This window comes from Rhipicephalus microplus, chromosome 7, assembly GCF_043290135.1.
Source record: "Rhipicephalus microplus isolate Deutch F79 chromosome 7, USDA_Rmic, whole genome shotgun sequence".
Lineage (NCBI taxonomy): Eukaryota > Metazoa > Arthropoda > Arachnida > Ixodida > Ixodidae > Rhipicephalus > Rhipicephalus microplus.
In genome coordinates this window covers 129505181-129523769 of record NC_134706.1, presented here as the reverse complement: position 1 = coordinate 129523769, position 18589 = coordinate 129505181, and the positions used below count along the sequence as shown (strand labels likewise).

The window sequence follows — 18589 nt, the reverse complement described above, 5'->3', positions numbered from 1 at the left end:
TTTTACCAAGAATCCGTACGTAGCGCACGTAGTCCTGAACATGACTTAACACAGACCCGCATGTAATCTTTCTCCTGTTCTGCAGGTAGTAATCGAGGGAATAATTAGAGAACTCTAACACTAATATATCGTGATGCACCCAAAATTTACTCTATGCCTTCGCACAAAACTTACACGAGGAAAAATATTACAAAAGTTTTCTTCAAAATAACCCACTTCAATACAGTTGCGAGAATGTACGTACCACTGAAGAGAAATGTCAGTATTACCTTCTTGACAGTTCAGGTATTCCAACACACACGGCATTTCAAATATGAGACATCCTATGAAAAACTTGTAATAACTACAAAAATCACTATTTTTATCTTCCTCTAACGGCTAGTGCAGCTTTTGATTCAGATGATTACCCAACTAAATGTTCATCTCACAAACTAGAATTCGGAGCACCTCTTATATAGTTTTCACTCGAGAAAAGGAGCCTGTTAAGACAAATGTAGACAAAAATTCATGTAGTGCGTCAAACGTGGCTAGCCAGATCACGTCCATGATCCGTACTTGCTTAATTTGACCTGAAAACTGTACCCACAACCTACTTAAAGAAAGTGAAACTTCGCAGCGTAAATTACTTTAGCAAAAGTGACTATTTGTCCAGCCGGTACTATATTAGTATCAGATAATATACAGGAGCTAAGGGCCACCCTATTGAGAATGAACGTAGACATGCCATGGTGGTATAGTGGCTAAGGTACTCAGCTGCTGACGCGCAGGTCGCGGAATGAAATCCCGACTGCAGCGGCTTCATTTTTGGTGGAGGTGAAAATGCTGTAGGTCCGTGTGCTCAGATTTGGGTGCACTTTGAGGAATTGGGTTTGCTCGAAATTTCTGGAACCCTCTACTACAGCACCTCTCATAATCATTTGGAAGTTTTAGGATATTAAACCCCACATACCAATTATCAATCAAGCAGAATGAACGTAGAAATGAAGGCGGTACATTTCTATATGGCACACTAAAGGCAAGTATTAGGTTGATGTTGGTGTCTGAAATAACGGTCCAGAAACCATGTAGTGCTACGTTTTTGGCAACAGAATGCTAATTTGGAGTTCAAATGACGTTTTAGTGGTCCGCATTGTTTTCGCGCAGTTCAAATCCCCACATGAAAGTGGGCCTTCTCAGGTCACTGTGGCTGTGCACAACATTGCCCGGCAAAACTGCGCGGCCGCCTACACTATAGCAGCAGCTGAGCGAAATTAGCGGGAGCCATAGCAGCAACAAGGGTCATTAAACATGTTTGTGCCATGGCTTTCGAGACGACGGGTGGACTTCGCTCAACTGGGCCATGCTATTTGTTCCCGCCTACCCAGTTTAACAAGGCGAAATTGGAACTTTTGAACGACTCAAGTCATTCACATAGCCATTCCGGCGTTTCTTTTTCCTATAAATCAAACATAAACGAACAAGCATCATTTTATTACGTATGTTTTTGTACCGAATGTTGTTTTTATTTCGGTAGGAAATATATGGACAAACTTGGCTGGATTAAGCCGCCGGTGTTGGCGTCAATGTCATGCACCATATATGTATACTGACCTATATATATATATATATATATATATATATATATATATATATATATATATATATATATATATATATATATATATATATATATATATATATATATATATATATATATATATATATATATATATATATATATATATATATATATATATATATATATATATATATATATATATATATATATATATATATATATATATATAAACATAGATTGTAGTGAAGAAGAGGAGCTTCAGCGGCATTTCTCGGCGCATCAGGGGCATCGCCATCAGCATAAGCTCGTGCTTGCTGCGCTTGGCCGGACGCTGCTGACTGCTTCGCTTTCTGCGTTCTGCGCTGCAAATAAACCCCGTTACAAGTGGTGGATTCTGCTGGGTTTCGATCACCCTGGAGCTTCGGAATCGCACTTTACCATCCATTATGCCTACCGACGCAAGCGCCGCTCCAACTCCTCCACCGGCACCGCCTACTGTTCTCTGCGCCGGTTCTCTGCGTCTGCGAGATCCCCCTGTCTTCTCAGGCACAGAAGACAAGGACGTTGACGACTGGATTTCAATGTACGAGCGAGTGAGTACTCACAACAAATGGGATGACACCGCCAAGTTGGCCTACGTCTCTTTCTACCTGTCGGACGTGGCCAAGCTGTGGTTTATAAACCACGAAGCGGAACTCCCTACATGGTCGGCCTTCAAAACGAGCCTCACACAAGTTTTCGGGTGGCCTGAGGTACGCAAACGCCGTGCGGAACAACGCTTACATACTCGGTCCCAGCAGCTTGGTGAGAATTTCACAAGCTATATTGAGGACGTTCTGGACCTTTGCAAGCGAGTGAACGAGTCAATGTCCGAAGAGCTTAAGATCAAGCATATCATGAAGGGCATTGAGGACGACGCTTTCCAAATGTTGCTTTCAAAGAGTCCTCGCACTGTCCTAGAACTGACCGAGTTATGCCAGAGTTTTGACGAGTTGCGCAGGCAACGTCTTTCCACCCGACGTCCCTCGGTGCTCGACGACTCTTCGTCCAGCCTTTCCACCCTTGGCATAGGAGAAGACCATGCCCCTCTTCTCTCCAAGATCCAAGAGTTCATCCGCGCTGAGGTCGCTCGTCAGCTCTCTTTAATGTCCTGTGTACCCGATCAACCACGCAGATCGCCGTCTACACTCCGCGACTTCATTCAAGACCAGGTCGCACAAGTTCTTCTTCCCGCCCGTGAACCTCCCCCAGTCGCCGCACCTCTCACGTACGCCGAAGCCGTTGCTCGACCTCGACAGCCTGCGTTCCAGTCAGCGCCTATGTATTCGCCGCCGCCCTTTTCGCCGCCGACCTATTCACCGCCGACCTATTCACCGCCGACCTATTCACCGCCGCCTATGCAGATACCACCTCGGCCGCAGTTTTCTGCCCCCCAGCCGCAAGTCGGAGTCTACTCCGACCAATGGCGGACCTACGACAACCGTCCCATATGTTTTTCTTGTGGTGGTGTTGGCGACGTGGCACGTTATTGTCGTCGTCGCCAGGCTGCCCAGAACATTCGACGAATGCCCTCTTTCGACCCTCAGTTTTCGTCTACGCCTTCAAGCCCTCCTTCCTCTTCCTTTCCTTCTGATCGTCCACACGGCCCGACCCGCCGCTCCCCATCTCCACGTCGACGTTCGCTTTCCCCTATGCGTCGCCGTTCCGGACCCACCGACCAGGAAAACTAACGGCCGCAGTTCCCGAGGCACGAACTGTGTCCCCGTCGCCATGCACAAGTCCTCGCCCCTGTCCAGCTAACGTCGTTGAAGTGTCAGTCGATGGTATCGTCGTCATGGCGCTTGTTGACACCGGAGCCGCTCTATCCGTCCTGTCCATGAACCTGTGCCGCAAACTCCGCAAAGTTCTGACACCATTATCCGGCCTCTCTCTTAGAACGGCCAACGCAGAAAGTGTAACACCTCTCGCAGCCTGCACCACACGAGTCGTCATCGAAGGGATTGTGTATATTGTCGAATTCGTAGTGCTGCCCTCGTGTTCCCATGACATGATACTCGGCTGGGACTTCCTTGCGAATAATAATGCCGTTATTGACTGCTGTCGCGCTGAACTTGAGCTATCTGCACTTTCTGATGTTGACGCTGTCGAAGCCTCCCTGCCGTGTTATAAACTGTTTGTTTCCGACGACACCACCGTACCACCGCGCTCTTCTCTGCTGGTGACTGTGTCGTGTGACGCTATTTCCGACGGTGATGTTGTATTTACGCCCTCTGCCCTGTTCATTCAACGGAAATGTTCTCCACTGCCCATTGCTCTCCTTACTCTCCACCATGGCGTCACGAAGATGCTCGTGTACAATACGCTAGAAGGGCCTTTACCTTTATTCTATGGTGAATGTCTCGGTCACGTGCATCCGATCGACGCCCGTCACATTTTTGACGCTCCATCTAGTTTACTTTCTACGGACCTCAGCGCACTCAATTCTGACTCTGTTGTTGACCAGTCACTCCTTGACGCTTTCCACCGCTCCATCGATGTCGCAACGTCTTCGTCAGAACGAAGCCAGTTAGTGAACTTGCTGCAAAAGTTTCGTACTTCTTTTGACAGCCACGCTTCTGGCCTCAGTCGCACATCGAACATATCTCACAAGATTGACACAGGAAGCCATACGCCTCTACGGCAGCGCCCCTACCGAGTCTCAGCGTCGGAGCGCCGTGTTATTGATGACCAGGTTGCTGACATGCTCCAGCGGGGTATTGTACAGCCTTCTAACAGTCCCTGGGCGTCACCGGTCGTTCTTGTTAAGAAGAAGGACGGCTCCATTCGGTTCTGTGTGGATTATCGACGTTTAAACAAGATCACCCGCAAGGACGTTTACCCGTTACCTCGAATAGACGACGCCCTTGACTGTTTGCAGGGAGCAGAATATTTTTCTTCGCTGGATTTACGGTCTGGATACTGGCAAGTTCCTATGGAAGCAACTGACCGACCGAAAACAGCATTTGTCACACCTGATAGTTTATACGAGTTTACCGTTATGCCTTTCGGCCTTTGTAACGCTCCAGCCACTTTTGAAAGAATGATGGACGCTATTTTACGAGGCCTCAAGTGGAACACATGTTTATGCTACCTCGATGACGTAGTTGTCTTTTCCACCGATTTCGACACCCATTTAAATCGTCTCGAGCACGTCCTCACACGTCTCACCGACGCCGGCCTTCAACTCAACCTCACGAAGTGTCGTTTTGGTGCTCGGCAGCTCACCATTCTTGGCCACGTCGTATCGCGGGACGGCATACTTCCCGACTCCGCCAAGCTTCGAGCAGTCGCCGATTTTCCGAAGCCAAAAAACTTGAAGGAACTTAGAAGCTTTGTCGGCTTGTCGTCATACTTCCGACGCTTTATTAGAAATTTTGCTTCCATATGTGCGCCCCTTACGGACCTTCTTAGCGGCGACAAGGACCTTTCCACCTGGTCACCAGCATGCGACGATGCATTCACCAAATTACGCCACCTGCTGACTTCACCACCCATCCTCCGCCACTACGATCCTGCCGCTCCCACGGAGGTTCATACTGATGCCAGCGGTGTTGGACTTGGCGCTGTGCTCGCGCAACGAAAGGCAGGGTTTGATGAATATGTCGTCGCCTACGCAAGCCGTACTTTGACGAAAGCCGAAGCTAACTACTCCGTGACCGAGAAAGAGTGTTTAGCTATTATTTGGGCCCTTGGAAAATTTCGCCCCTACCTGTATGGTCACGCATTCGACGTCGTCACTGACCACCACGCCCTTTGTTGGCTATCCACACTTAAAGACCCTTCCGGACGACTTGCTCGCTGGGCGCTCAAACTTCAGGAATACGACATCAGCGTTATTTACAGATCTGGTCGTAAGCACACGGACGCCGACGCCCTTTCTCGCTCACCCATATCGGATGAAAGTGTTTGCCTCTCTTCTCTCGAGCCTGCACTTGCGTCATCCGCCTTGCGCAACATGACGGTGGAACAACGAAAGGATCCCTGGATCAGTGGCCTCATAAGCATTCTTTCTGATCCTCTCACTCCTTCGCCGTCTCGCGCTCTCCGCCGCCAGGCTAGCAACTTTTGCCTAAGGGATGATCTTCTTTATCGACGCAACTACCTTTCTGACGGTCGCAAGTGTCTCCTTGTGATACCCCGCCATCTTCGAGCTGCCATCTGCGAAGCTTTTCACGCGGACCCACAGTGCGCCCACGCAGGCCTCTTCAAGACATACGCTAGGCTTCGACTCAGATATTATTGGCGTGGCATGTATAACTACGTGCGAAAGTTCATTCGCTCGTGTGCTCAGTGCCCACGACAAAAGTTACCTCCCGGGCAAGTCTACCCGTCACAACCTCTTCCTTGTCCTAGTCGACCTTTTGATCGCGTCGGCATTGACATTTACGGACCACTACCATCAACTCTAGCTGGTAATCGCTGGATTATTGTTGCGATAGACCATCTGACACGCTATGCCGAAACAGCCGCGCTGCCGACTGCCACAGCCCGTGACGTTGGAACGTTTCTGTTGCAACGTTTCATTCTGCGTCATGGGGCCCCTCGCGAGCTCTTAAGTGACAGAGGCCGTGCCTTCCTTTCTGACGCCTTGAAGGCATTACTCAACGAATGCCGAATCGTGCACCGCACAAGTACAGCGTACCACCCTCAAACAAATGGCATGACGGAGCGCTTCAACCGTACTCTTGGAAGTATGCTGTCGATGTACGTCGCCTCTGATCATTCAAATTGGGACCAAGTTCTCCCGTTCGTCACCTACGCGTATAATACTGCCGTACAAGCTACTACTGGGTTTTCGCCATACTTTCTTTTGTACGGACGAGAACCTTCAAATACAGTAGACACTATTCTTCCATATAAACCATATGAGTCCGAAAGTACAACTCTGTCCGAAGCTGCCCGACATGCTGAAGAATGCCGCCAGCTTGCCCGCTCTTTTTCTACCGAGGACCAGTGGCAGCAGCAATCCCGCCAGACTGGGGACCGTTCGGCTCCGAACTTTCCACCTGGTTCATTAGTATGGCTTCGGGCACCTGCTACCGCACCTGGCCGCTCCGCAAAACTTCTTCCCAAATACATCGGGCCATACCGCGTTGTAGAGCAAACGTCACTCGTCAACTATATCGTGGAGCCCATCATCCCATCCACAGACCTACGCTACCGCGGCCGCGACACTGTCCACGTCTCTCGTCTCAAGCCATACTACGACCCATTAGTCGTTTCTTCTCCCTAATCCGCCAGGATGGCGTCTTTTTGTGCGGAGGGCGATTGTAGTGAAGAAGAGGAGCTTCAGCGGCATTTCTCGGCGCATCAGGGGCATCGCCATCAGCATAAGCTCGTGCTTGCTGCGCTTGGCCGGACGCTGCTGACTGCTTCGCTGTCTGCGTTCTGCGCTGCAAATAAACCCCGTTACAATATATATATATATATATATATATATATATATATATATATATATATATATATATATACATACATATATATATATATATATATATATATATATATATGTATATATATATATATATATATATATATATACGCAAGAAAAAAATACAGAAAAAGACTCCAGCGTGCAAAACTGAACGTGGGACAACCGCGTTGTGAATGCGAAGCGTAAACCACTGAGTCACCGTTAAGTGCATCCTTGAACGATCAAACGGCAAGGTATTTATATTTACCACTTACCACTGTTGACAGGCATCTCGGAAGAGAACCCTCATGTTCTCAGCATTATCAGCAAGTTGGCGCAATGAGCGCGGCGGCTCTCACCTCTCATCCTGAACCTATTTACAGCGCAACACCAGAAAACACAGACAGTGAAGGAGCAAAAGAGAAAGAAAAGACGGCGCTCTCTTTTGCTCCTTCCCTGTCTGTGTTTTCTGGTGTTGTGTTGTAAATAATTTCACGAAGGATCCTAACCAACTTGTCCAACTCACAGTTTTTCTCATCTCTCATGCGTACTTCGGCTCACGTGGAGAATAAGGGAGTGTACGCTCCATCGTGCGCCCTTATCTTGCAGTGGGGAGGTCGGAACGCCTGGTGCGTATTCTGTTGTAGTTTCCGGGCGCACAAATGTCACTGCAATCGTTGCACATCCTCCGCTTGCGAAAAGGGCACGCTTTTCAGACAAGGCCAAGTAATAACTGAGACGCTTATTTGCGTTCTTGTGTACCTCTGAGTACGTTTCGTGTGTCAATATTGCGTGAAAAACGCGGGGCACGTTTCGGTCTGTTTGCCATTCTGCTCGTGACCTTCCAATTTGTTGCTATTGTGTTCATTGCTTTGCGCTCGCAGCAAAGCTGTGACTTTTATTTTATGGAAGCTAGTTTGATTATTAGTGATAAATTATAGTTGGATGCTGTCACGTCATCAGTACTATTTTAAAAATATCCCACCTATTTGGCCCCATCATGTCGTATATTTATCCCGATTTCCTGATAAGTTGGCTCGGGCTGTTGTTGATAAGGATAGACGTTGTCATACATTGAGATTCACTCTGAGGTAAAGTGTTATTTGCCTTCAGTGCCCCTTTAAATGATTGATATGTGGGGTTTATCGTCCCAAAACCGCTATATGATTATGAGAGACGCCGTAGGGAAGGGCTCCGGAAATTTCGACCACCTGGGGTTCTTTAACGTGCACCCAAGTCTGAGCACACGGGCCTACAACATTCCCGCCTCCATCTAAAATGCAGTCGTCGCAGCCGGGATTCAAACTCGCAACCTGCGGGTCAGCAGCCGAGTACCTTAGCCACTAGACCACCACGGCGGGGCAGTGCCCCTTTAAACGACACGACAAAATAGAATCGACGAAAATGGCTATTATGTCCGAGAAATTCCCAACTAGCCCAATCCCACCCTCTAGTTAAGAAATAAGCACAAGATCACACATGTACAAAGCATACAGGGAGTACCAGAAAAAAACAGCAATAATGTTACAATGGGCAGCAATCTTGCAGTATCGCGGCTGTATGCTAAGGGCGTGCAGACCGAACATTTGGCAGTCAGCAGCCTGGGTGAAATGTTGCGGTTGGTGGCTACTTTGCGCCAGACTGGCTACTCTTCAACACGTTTTGGTGACAAAAGTTATAGGTTAGCTCAATGCCTGCTTTTCAACTACTTTTAAGCTTCTGAAGTAGCACTTTATATAGCCATTTCTACTCAATATGTTCAGACAAATACGTTGTTTTCTTGATTTTTTATCATTTCAGACAAATCGGGCTTGTGTCCTCGACCGACGAGCTGGCTCGTCCACGCTGATCCGCCAGAATACGTAACGGTACCTTGAAATATAGAGTGGTGAAGTTAGTTGCGTGCATGGTAACAAAGTGCGTCGTGTACGCTGCTTACTCTGCCCGAAAGATACGCTGATACGACACGCGTTTCCACGACTAATTCTAGTGTGCAGCGCACGTTTTCGTGTAAGCTTGACAACAAGTGTGATCGACAAAAAAACTTAAGGTGGTGCGCTAATATTTGATGAGCATTGACTATCTGGAGCTGGCTTCGTAGTATGTCAAGGTTAATATGAAATTCGGTCTGCAGTTTTAAAGAAAGCCTAATTCAGGGTTTGACGTTTCTTTTCACTTTCTGGCTGCAGTTTTCTAATGTAAGTGCATCTGACTTCAACTCATTTTTTTTACATAAACTAAAGCTCGCACAATGAACTTATCCTGACTGAATATCGATGAGAAACTTACTTATGCCTGGAAGACCAAACAGCAAAAGCTGGAAAAAATTCCTATTTTATGGTCTTGCTCATTGAAAATGGCAAGCATTGGTTAGTGCTCAAAGCTCTATTTATCATACCGCTTGTGTTATATTCGAATGCAAAGTTGACGATCATGTTAAATGGCTTCACTACTTTTGATACTTATGGTTTTTGCCTTGCCTCTTTTTCAAGCCCTCCCAGTGGCAACTATACCGTGTGCCATCAATGCAGAAACTCAGAGCTGAAATTGTAATCTAGAAGCACGGCGGTTCGGGCTATTAGGTGTGACATGGCGATTGCGATAGCGCGAGAACAGAACGACAGCAAAGAAGCCAGAGGTTCTGTTTTCACTCTATAGCAATCGTCATGGCCGGGGCTACCTTGCCGGTCGAAACAGAATATAAATATCTAGGGGTCATTTTTTCTGCCAACCTGTCTTGGAACGCTCATATTAATTACTTAACATTAAAGGCTAGTCGAGTGCTAAATTTTTTGAGGCGCAATTTCAGACAGGCACCAACTAAGTTGAAAGATACACTATACATATCCAATGTGCGTCCCATATTAGAATATGCCTGCAGTGCCTGGGACCCCTCAACAAAATCAAATATAGAAGCCCTGGAGCGTGTACAGGCACGCGCAGCACGCTTTGTGGCAAGCAATTATAACTTCACCATAAGATCAGCTGACATTCGTTCAGGATTGCAATGGCCTCTGTTAGCTGACCGGCGAAAATACCTACGACTGTCCCTATTTTACAGCATATTCATGAACAAAACAGGCATCGACAAGGATCAGTATATAAGGCCACCTACCTATGTGTTACCCCGTACTGACCATTCTTTAAAACTGCGTGAATTCACTTCCAGGATCAACGCATTCAAATACGCCTTTTTTCCAAGAACCACGCATGAGTGGAGCGGCTTGCCAGAGGAAATTGTCTCTGCGCCTCCCTTACTTTTGTTAAAAATTTGCACAATTTTTTGTTGAACTAATCATTACTGTACATTTCTGATGCGTTCCGTACTAATTATTTTCTTTTGTTTTTATTGCCCTGTGTTACCAATAGCACTCTTCTCTTTCAACGTTTTGCTTTGTATTTGCAATTTGATGCCTTATTTATGACAGTGTTGTTTCACTTTGTAGTTTCACTTTGTTATGACTATGTTCTTTCAAACGATACAGCCTTTTATCCGCAACCATTTTTTTCGGCATATCGACTGTACTGTATTCTTTTGCTTGTTCTCCCCCCTACAATAATGCCCGTAAGGGCGATGTAGGTACATGTATAAATGTATAAATAAAATCGTCATGTCAGAACTAGTTGCGGCAGAGCGTCTCGTGACAACTGTTTTGTGTGATTAGCATTATCGCTGTCAGTTGATTGATCGATATACGAAGTTTAACGCGCCAAAACCACCATATGATTATGACAGATGCCGCAGTGGAGGACTCCGGAAATTTTTACTACCTGGGTTTCTTTAACGTACACCCAAATCTGAATACACAGGCCTACAACACTTTTATCTCGATCGGAAATGCAGCCGCCGCAGCCGAGATTTTATACCGCGACCTGCGGGCCAGCAGCCGAGTACATTCGCCACTAGACCACCGCGGCGGGGTATCGCGGTGAGCAATTTTTGTGAAAAGCGGGCCTCTGTGATATTCCGTTTTATCATCTCTGTTCCTAGGTGGGAGTGGCCCGCTGCACGCTAAACGCACGAACCAAAGAACTATAATAGAGTTATTTATACATCCATCCATCCATCGATGAAAATTCAAAAAAAAACTTTTGAAATGTTAAAACGGTTTACAAGGCTGATGTCATGGGTAAACGTCAAGGGTGTCAGTCATGCTTCCAATAACGATGGCATGTCAGTTGATGATAAACCTCATTGTGGTCAAATACTACAAAAGAAGCTGTCGATTTCGTCGTGCTTGTGTCTCTATTATGTGGGTATTTTTTACTTGCGGCAGGATGTCATACAGTACTAATTGTGGTCGTTCTGACACGATTTGAATACAAGAAAATGCTCAAAAATATTAGTCCGTTCATTAACGAAGATTTAAGCTGGGCCACTGAAGAAATGGTGGAGCTGTCGGAAGTGAATTCGGGTCAGAATTTCGACAAAAACTTGTGAATGAAAAGGGTGGATGCCAAGTCCGAGCCAAAAAAAAAAAAATTCGGGTACCCTGAAGCTTCGCCTTTAAGATTTCAACGCGATAGCGACATCCGGCCCCTAGTGCGCTTTTCAACGGCTAAGTGCATAATTATTAATATATTTTAATACATACACACACACACACGCACACAGTACATTGCACTAGCGCGCGCACGAGTGTTACATACAGGTTTTTGATCGAAAGCAAGAGTCGCATGACCTCCAAGAGACACGCCATGCGCTCGCCATCTCAGAGGCCATAAAAAGTCTCTAAAATCTCAGAGATGGCAGCACATTATCTAGGGTTTCCTGTTTGCTTGATCAACGCCTCTGGAAAGGCAACATACGTTTTCCACTAGATGGACACAGTTGTCTATTACAGAGCTGTTTGAAAATTCCTGTGTGCTTTTAGCGGCGATGGCTGCACTATCCCGGCCACTTTCAACGTAGTTTCACGCCTCTAAAATGCTCCTACAAATCGCCGAATGATCTTGTTTTCTTCATCACTCCAGTAAAAATGCGTTTAAAGGGCTATGAAACACTTTTTCAAGTAACCATGGAAATAATTCACTAGAAGAGCTTATTTTCTTACAAATTCAACGCCGCAAAAATTTTAAGAATCCGTGCACTGCGAGTGGAGTTACAAAGGTTTGTCGCATGCTGCAATTGCATTTTTCTCTTCTCTCGTCCAAACGAAAGTGCTGGAAGCTAAGCAGGAAGGGGTGGCAGAGGCAAAGAAACTACGTCACCCGCTCCTCGTGATCTTGAGCACTTTCTTTTTCTTCGAATGCGCGGTTTTTCAGCGTGATCGCGCGCACACGCGTGTACAAGTAGCCGCCTTCCGCGGCGATTTCTGTAACGAGCTTTTTCGCGCACGGACGATGTATCACTCACAACCAACAGGGCCGACACCGACGGCGGAATTTCTGCGACACGAGCTCTTTAACGCTTTCGCGTTAAAACTACTGACTGTTGAACAAAAAAAGAGGGTGCCAGGAGGCATGATGTGCTTTGCAACAAGAGTCCCACACTGACTCAAAGTTTTTTTTTTCAGAATGGTTACCGGTGTCGAAAAGGAAGAAAAAGAGAAGGAAAGCAAGAAAGGTAGGGAGGTTAATGAGACAACATTCAGTTCGCTAGCATTGAAATGGAGGATTTATTTTTTTCTCGTGTTCATTATCGGTAACTAAAAATGCGTTTATTCTTAATCAAAACAACAATAAAAAATACTAGAAAACCTCAAGTTCGCCTCTCCCCAAGAAAGCTTGTCAGGTGAAATATGAAAGAAAAAACGATCATGATTTTGTCTTTTCTGTATGAGATGGCATCCATTCAAATATTTTCCAAAGATGAGACGTGATTGATTCATGTGTTGGGTTTAAGCACGAACCCGCGGTATCATTATGAGAGATTCCGTAGTGGAGGGCTCCTGAAAGATCGACCACCTGTGGTTCCTTAACGTGCACCCAAGTGTGCACCTTAACGTGCACGGGCTTGCAGGATTTTCAGCTCCATCGAAACTGCAGCCACTGCAGCCGGGATTTGATCTCGTGACCCGTGCGTTAGTAGCCGAGTACGCAGCGGGGCGAATGAGCACACAGTTTACCATGATAATAACTGGCGCGTGACGTCCCGAAACCATGAAATTATCATTCAAGACGCTGTTGTGGATGGATGCGGAAATTGTGACCATCTAGGGTTCTTTAACAATCACCTAAAACTTACTACACGGCCCTCAAACATTTTCGCCTTCATTGAAAATGCAGCCGCTATAGCCCACTTTTGATCTCATGACCCTCGGGTTAGCAGTCGAATGCCATAAGCACTGTAGCAAGACAGACAGTTTATTAGGCTTTTTTCTTGCAGGTGTTAAAGAGATTACAGTAGAGTGTCGGGGAAAAGCGGCGTGATAGGTATCGGCCCAGTGACTGGTTTTTCAATCATGACAATTTGAGAGCTTATAAAACATGGTATATATTGTCGCAACGTGCAAAGAACAGGACAGAAGGCTTCCTTTCCACGTTAACAGAGAGGCTCTATTCAAACACAAAAAACAAAGCGCAAGAGCAAACGCACAACATCGTCTTCCTCGAAAAACGCCAGAGACTGCCGCTTGTGATGCTCGCTTCTTCCTCCTTTTGTGTTTACGGCTAATAACCGTGACATTAGGCTTCCTCTCGAGAAGGCATCGTCCCGATGCTTCATCATCATGACGGAAGGGTTTGGAGTCACTGGCAGCCCACGGGTTCATTCGGACAAATGAGGTTTCATCCGAACCACGTGCACAACTTCTGGTGCATGTCTTTGACGTCTTGAACAATGTGGACTGTCGGGAATCACCTCATAGTTAACATTACCGAGACGACGGAGGACTTTATACGGCCCAAAGTACCGTCTTAAGAGTTTCTCCTAGAGGCCACGACGGCGAACTGGAGTCTAGATGCAAACTTTAAGTCTTGGTTCATAAGAGACAGGTCAGTGACGATAATTATAGCGCCTTGTGTCATACTCCTGGCGGCGACAAACGCGTGCGCGGGCAAGTTGGCAGGCTTCTTTAGCAAGCTGAGTTATGTAGTCTGCACTTGTGTCAACGCCATCACTTTCATGAGGCAACATAGCATCAAGCATGGTTGTGACGCCACGGCTAAAGAGAAGACGGAATGGTGTCATGCGTGTTGTCTCTTGCTGTGCCGTATTGTAAGCGAAAGTGACGTAAGGCAGTATCTTGTCCCAGTTTTTATGTTTCAACTCGACGTACATGCAAAGCATATCCGCAAGTGTTTTGTTCAGCCGTTCCGTCAGACCGTTTGTTTGTGGGTGGTATGCCGTTGTGCGCTGGTGAGATGTTCCACTTAGACTTAAAGCTGTGAGTAATAGCTCGGCTGTGAACACTTTTCCTCTGTCAGTTATTTCTACAGATGGAGCGCCATGCCTCAGGACTATATTCTCAATGAAAAACTGGGCTGCTTCACTTGCTGTGCCCCGCTCCAAATACTTTGGTTTCGGCGTAGCGAGTTAGGTAGTCTGTGGCTACAATTATCCATTTGCGACTAGCATCCGAAGTTGGAAATGGTCCTAGAAGATCCATTCCGACTTCAGCGAATGGAGTTTCCGATACATCAATTGAATGGAGGAGCCCTGCTGGTTTGACGGCTGGCACTTTCCTACCTTGGCACTCAAGACAAGTATGAACGTGCTGTTGAACGGTTGCCGTCAGTTTCGGCCAGTAAAACTTCTGTCTCACTCGGCATGACGTTCGTGTGTAGCCTAATGACCGGATGTTGGTTCGTCATGGCACGCTTCTAGTACTTCTTTCCTGAGTGGTGTTGGGACAACAAGTAAGTAGGTAATGCCGCTCGAAGAAAAGTTTACCTTATAAACGACCTCGTTTCGCCAGCAAAACGATGCTACCCCTTTTGCGAAGAGCTTTGGCATAGTAGATGTGCGTCCCTCTAAGGAATCAATAAGGGTTTGCAACTCGGGATCGTCGCGTTGCTGCTGTGCGATTGTAGACGTGTTGACTACACCGACAAACGCCGCATCGTCATCATCTTCAGCATTTGCGTTTTCTAATGGGGCGCGAGAAAGGCAATCGGCGTCTGTATGTCGCTTTCAGGATTTATAAACTATAGTCATATGGAATTCTTGAAGCTTGAGGCTTCAGCGCGCCAATCGTCCTGACAGGTCCTTCTTGTTCATCAACCAACAAAGCGAGTGGTGGTCGCTGATGACTTTAAACGGACGGTACAAATATGGACGAAACTTTATGACCGCCCACACCACCGCAAGACACTCTTTTTCAGTGGTAGAATAATTCTCCTGTGTACGGGAGAGTCCGACTTGCATAAGCAATTACTCGTTCGGCGCCATCTTGCCACTGAACAAGAACAGCTCCTAAGTCGACATTGCTTGCGTCAGTGTGAACCACTGTCAGAGCGTCATCGTCCAAGTGTCCGAGAACTGGCGGGCTTTGAAGACGTTGTCGCAGCTCGTTGAACGCTTCCTGCTGCTCTTCACCCCACACAAACGTGACGTCTTCCCTGATGAGTCATGTTAAAGGTGATGCAATACGCAAAAAAAATTCCGAATTAAACGTCGGTAATAGGCGCACAGGCCTAAAAATCACCACACTGCCTTCTTGTCTGATGACGTAGGAAAACTTGCAACAGCGGCTATTTTGTCTGGGTCAGACCGTACACCTTCCCTGCTGACAAGGTGTCCCAAAAAAAGAAGCTCTTCGAAGCCAAAGTGACATTTTTCTGGCTTGAGTCTTAGTCCAGCCGATCGTATCGCTTGAAATACCGTGTGTAGACGCTTGAAGTGCTCGTCAAATGTCACTGAAAATACAAAAACATCGTCCAAATATACCAGGCACGCTTGCCACTTTAGACTTGACAAGACTGTGTCCATGAGTCGTTGAAACGTTGCCGGTGCTGAGCACAAGCCGAACGGGAGAACTTTGTACTCTTAAAGACCATCGGGTGTCACGAATGCTGTTTTTTTCTCGATCTCTTTCGTCAACTTCTATTTGCAATATCCGCTCCGTAAATCTATCGAAGAGAAATACCGGGCATGGCGAAGTCGATCGAGAGAATTGTCTATACGAGGCAGCGAGTAAACGTCCTTTTTCGTAACCTGATTGAGCTTGCGGTAATCAACGCAGAAACGTAAGGCGCCATCTCTTTTCTTCACCACTACTACAGGTGATCCCAAGGACTTTTTGACGGCTGAATAACGTCATCCTGAAGCATCTTTCGCACCTGACTTTATATGGCCTCACGTTCCCGCGGAGCTACTCGGTATGGGTGCTGCCGTATGGGTCCGGCCGTTTCATCCGTAATTATGCGATGTTTCGTCAACGGCGTTTGGCGAACTCTGTACGTCGAAGAAAAACAGTCCTGAAACTCATTAATAAGCTTCAGAAGGCTTTGCTTCTGTGGGGGCAGTAAACTTGGGCCAACGTCAATGGACAGAGGGGTGAACCTGGTGACATCGGCTTTCTCCACGGTCAAGCAGCCTGCAACATCAATGAGCTCCTTGACGTATGCGATGGCCATACTTCTTGCAAGATGTCGTCGCTCAGTACTGAAGTTCGTAACCAGAACGTGCGTGGGTCAGCGATTGAGGCCTACGACAGCTTCTGCAAGAGATTGTCCATGGCTGAATAGCAATGCTGGAATTTGTTCAGCGATGTGGTCGAAGTTGCCTGGGTGGTCGCATGTTACAGCTACGACAGCACTTGAATGCGGTGGAAGGGTCACGTGATCTTCGAAGACGCGCAGATGTTTACGCCGCTGGTCGTTACATCTCATATCTGAAACTTGATCCGGGGCCATCAAAAATGTAACTGACCTGTCTGGAATGTCTATGACGGTGCCGTATTTACAAAGGAAATACATCCCCAAGATCAGGTATTTGCAGCACTTGGACAAAATTACGAATGTGGCAACGAAAGCTGAAGCACCAATACTAATTTTGGCAGTGCACTTTCCAGTCGGCGTCATCATTTGGCTTCCGCAATTCCTACGTTAGGCCCCGTTCATGACGTTTTAACTTTTTTAAGCCAACCGGCAAGCTTTCTGCCCATGATATAGAAATCTACGCCAGTGTCTACTAGCGCTGTCACAGGGCGTCCGTCTTTGTAAACAGCTATGTCGGCGCTTACAATTTCCTGTGGGGTCGGAGGCGTTGCATGGTTCGTCGTATCGTCGTATCGTACTGGTACTGGAGGTATTGCATCATCTCGACGAGTAGCAACCTTCCCTCCAAAGGTCGCAGCTGTTAATTTCCCGATGAGGGCTTGGGGACCTGCCCCGGACAGCATCGGCGTAACTACGACGGTTTGGTGAAGAGCTCGGCGAAGGTAACGGAGAGCGGGATCGACGATGCAGAGCAGATGGCTGTCCTTGCGGGTGCGCGCTGTCACGTCGGATGTCGAAATGAGACCATGAAGAACTCGGCGCATAAGTAAGGTATCTTTGTTCATGATATGGACAGACGCAGTAAACATGTCCATCTTCTCCGCAATGGAAACACAGTGGACGGCGGTCGACGGTGCGCCACAGATCCGTCTTGCGAACGAATGGTCGACTGGTAGGCACCCTCAGTGATCAAGTTTCAAGTGTCGGCGGTGGGTAGAAAGGCGGGTAAAACGTAGTTTCTGTACATGCATTATATTGCGGAGTCGTCGTCGTTGGTCGTGGCGGTGGCGGCGGTGGGTTGAAGACTGGTGCCATCGGCGCGTTGTAAGAGTGAGCCAGTGCAGGCAAATTGTGCGGCACTGGCGATGGACGACGGGGGGCTGCCGCATAGTTAAGAGATTGCTGGGCTGGTAGTGATTCGGGCTGCGAAAATGCTTGCCTGATTTCCTGCCACACAACTTCTCCAACTGAAGCCATCGCCCGTTCTTGCAGAGTCGCAAGGAAGCTGCAGATCTCCTCACGAACAACCTCGCGAATAAGCTCACGCAGAGAACCGTCACTGCCGGCCGTCAGAGCAGAGACGCTGATGGAGGCATCGTTTGGTCGCTCGTAATAGCGACACCTTTGCTGCAGTGCTCGCTCGATAGCTGTAGCGTCTTCGGTGAATTTCACAACGGTAGTCGGTGGATTGCGGAGAAGGCTGGCAAAAAGCTGTTCTTTGACGCCTCGCATCAAATGACAGAGTTTCTTCACTTCAGGCATATCAGGGTTAGCCCATCTTGGAAAAACACTTTTTTTTCCAAGATCGGCCTAAACCCTGTTTCAGATCCTCGTAATACCTCAACCCTACCCCATGCCACTTTATTTGATTTCCAGAACAGAAAAAGACATATAAAAGTGCTAAAGTGAAAAAGTAAACAATATAGGTGCTCTCAAACACTGCAAATCATCATTTCAGAAAATTCTTTCTAAACTGGAAGAAAATACTGGACTTTGTAATCGTGTATCAAGGTTGACGCCCAGTTATGACGTCATTTATTTACCTGGTGACGCTAAAAGATGTTTTAGGAACGTCGACATAACAAAAAGCATTTTTTCATATTTTGTGAGGAGTTTTCACAACTCCATGTCCGGTCCAACAAACCTATCCTGTGATCATGCGCGAAATGTTGCAGAATCTTGTTGCACATGCAAAT

At 47.0% G+C, this 18589-nt stretch overlaps 1 protein-coding gene across 1 annotated transcript in view; it reads right to left on the bottom strand.

Annotated features, from left to right (window-relative positions):
* Window positions 1–18589, bottom strand: part of LOC119186041 (sodium-coupled monocarboxylate transporter 2-like) — a 113700-nt gene that overhangs the window by 74132 nt on the left and 20979 nt on the right. The window lies entirely within an intron of this gene.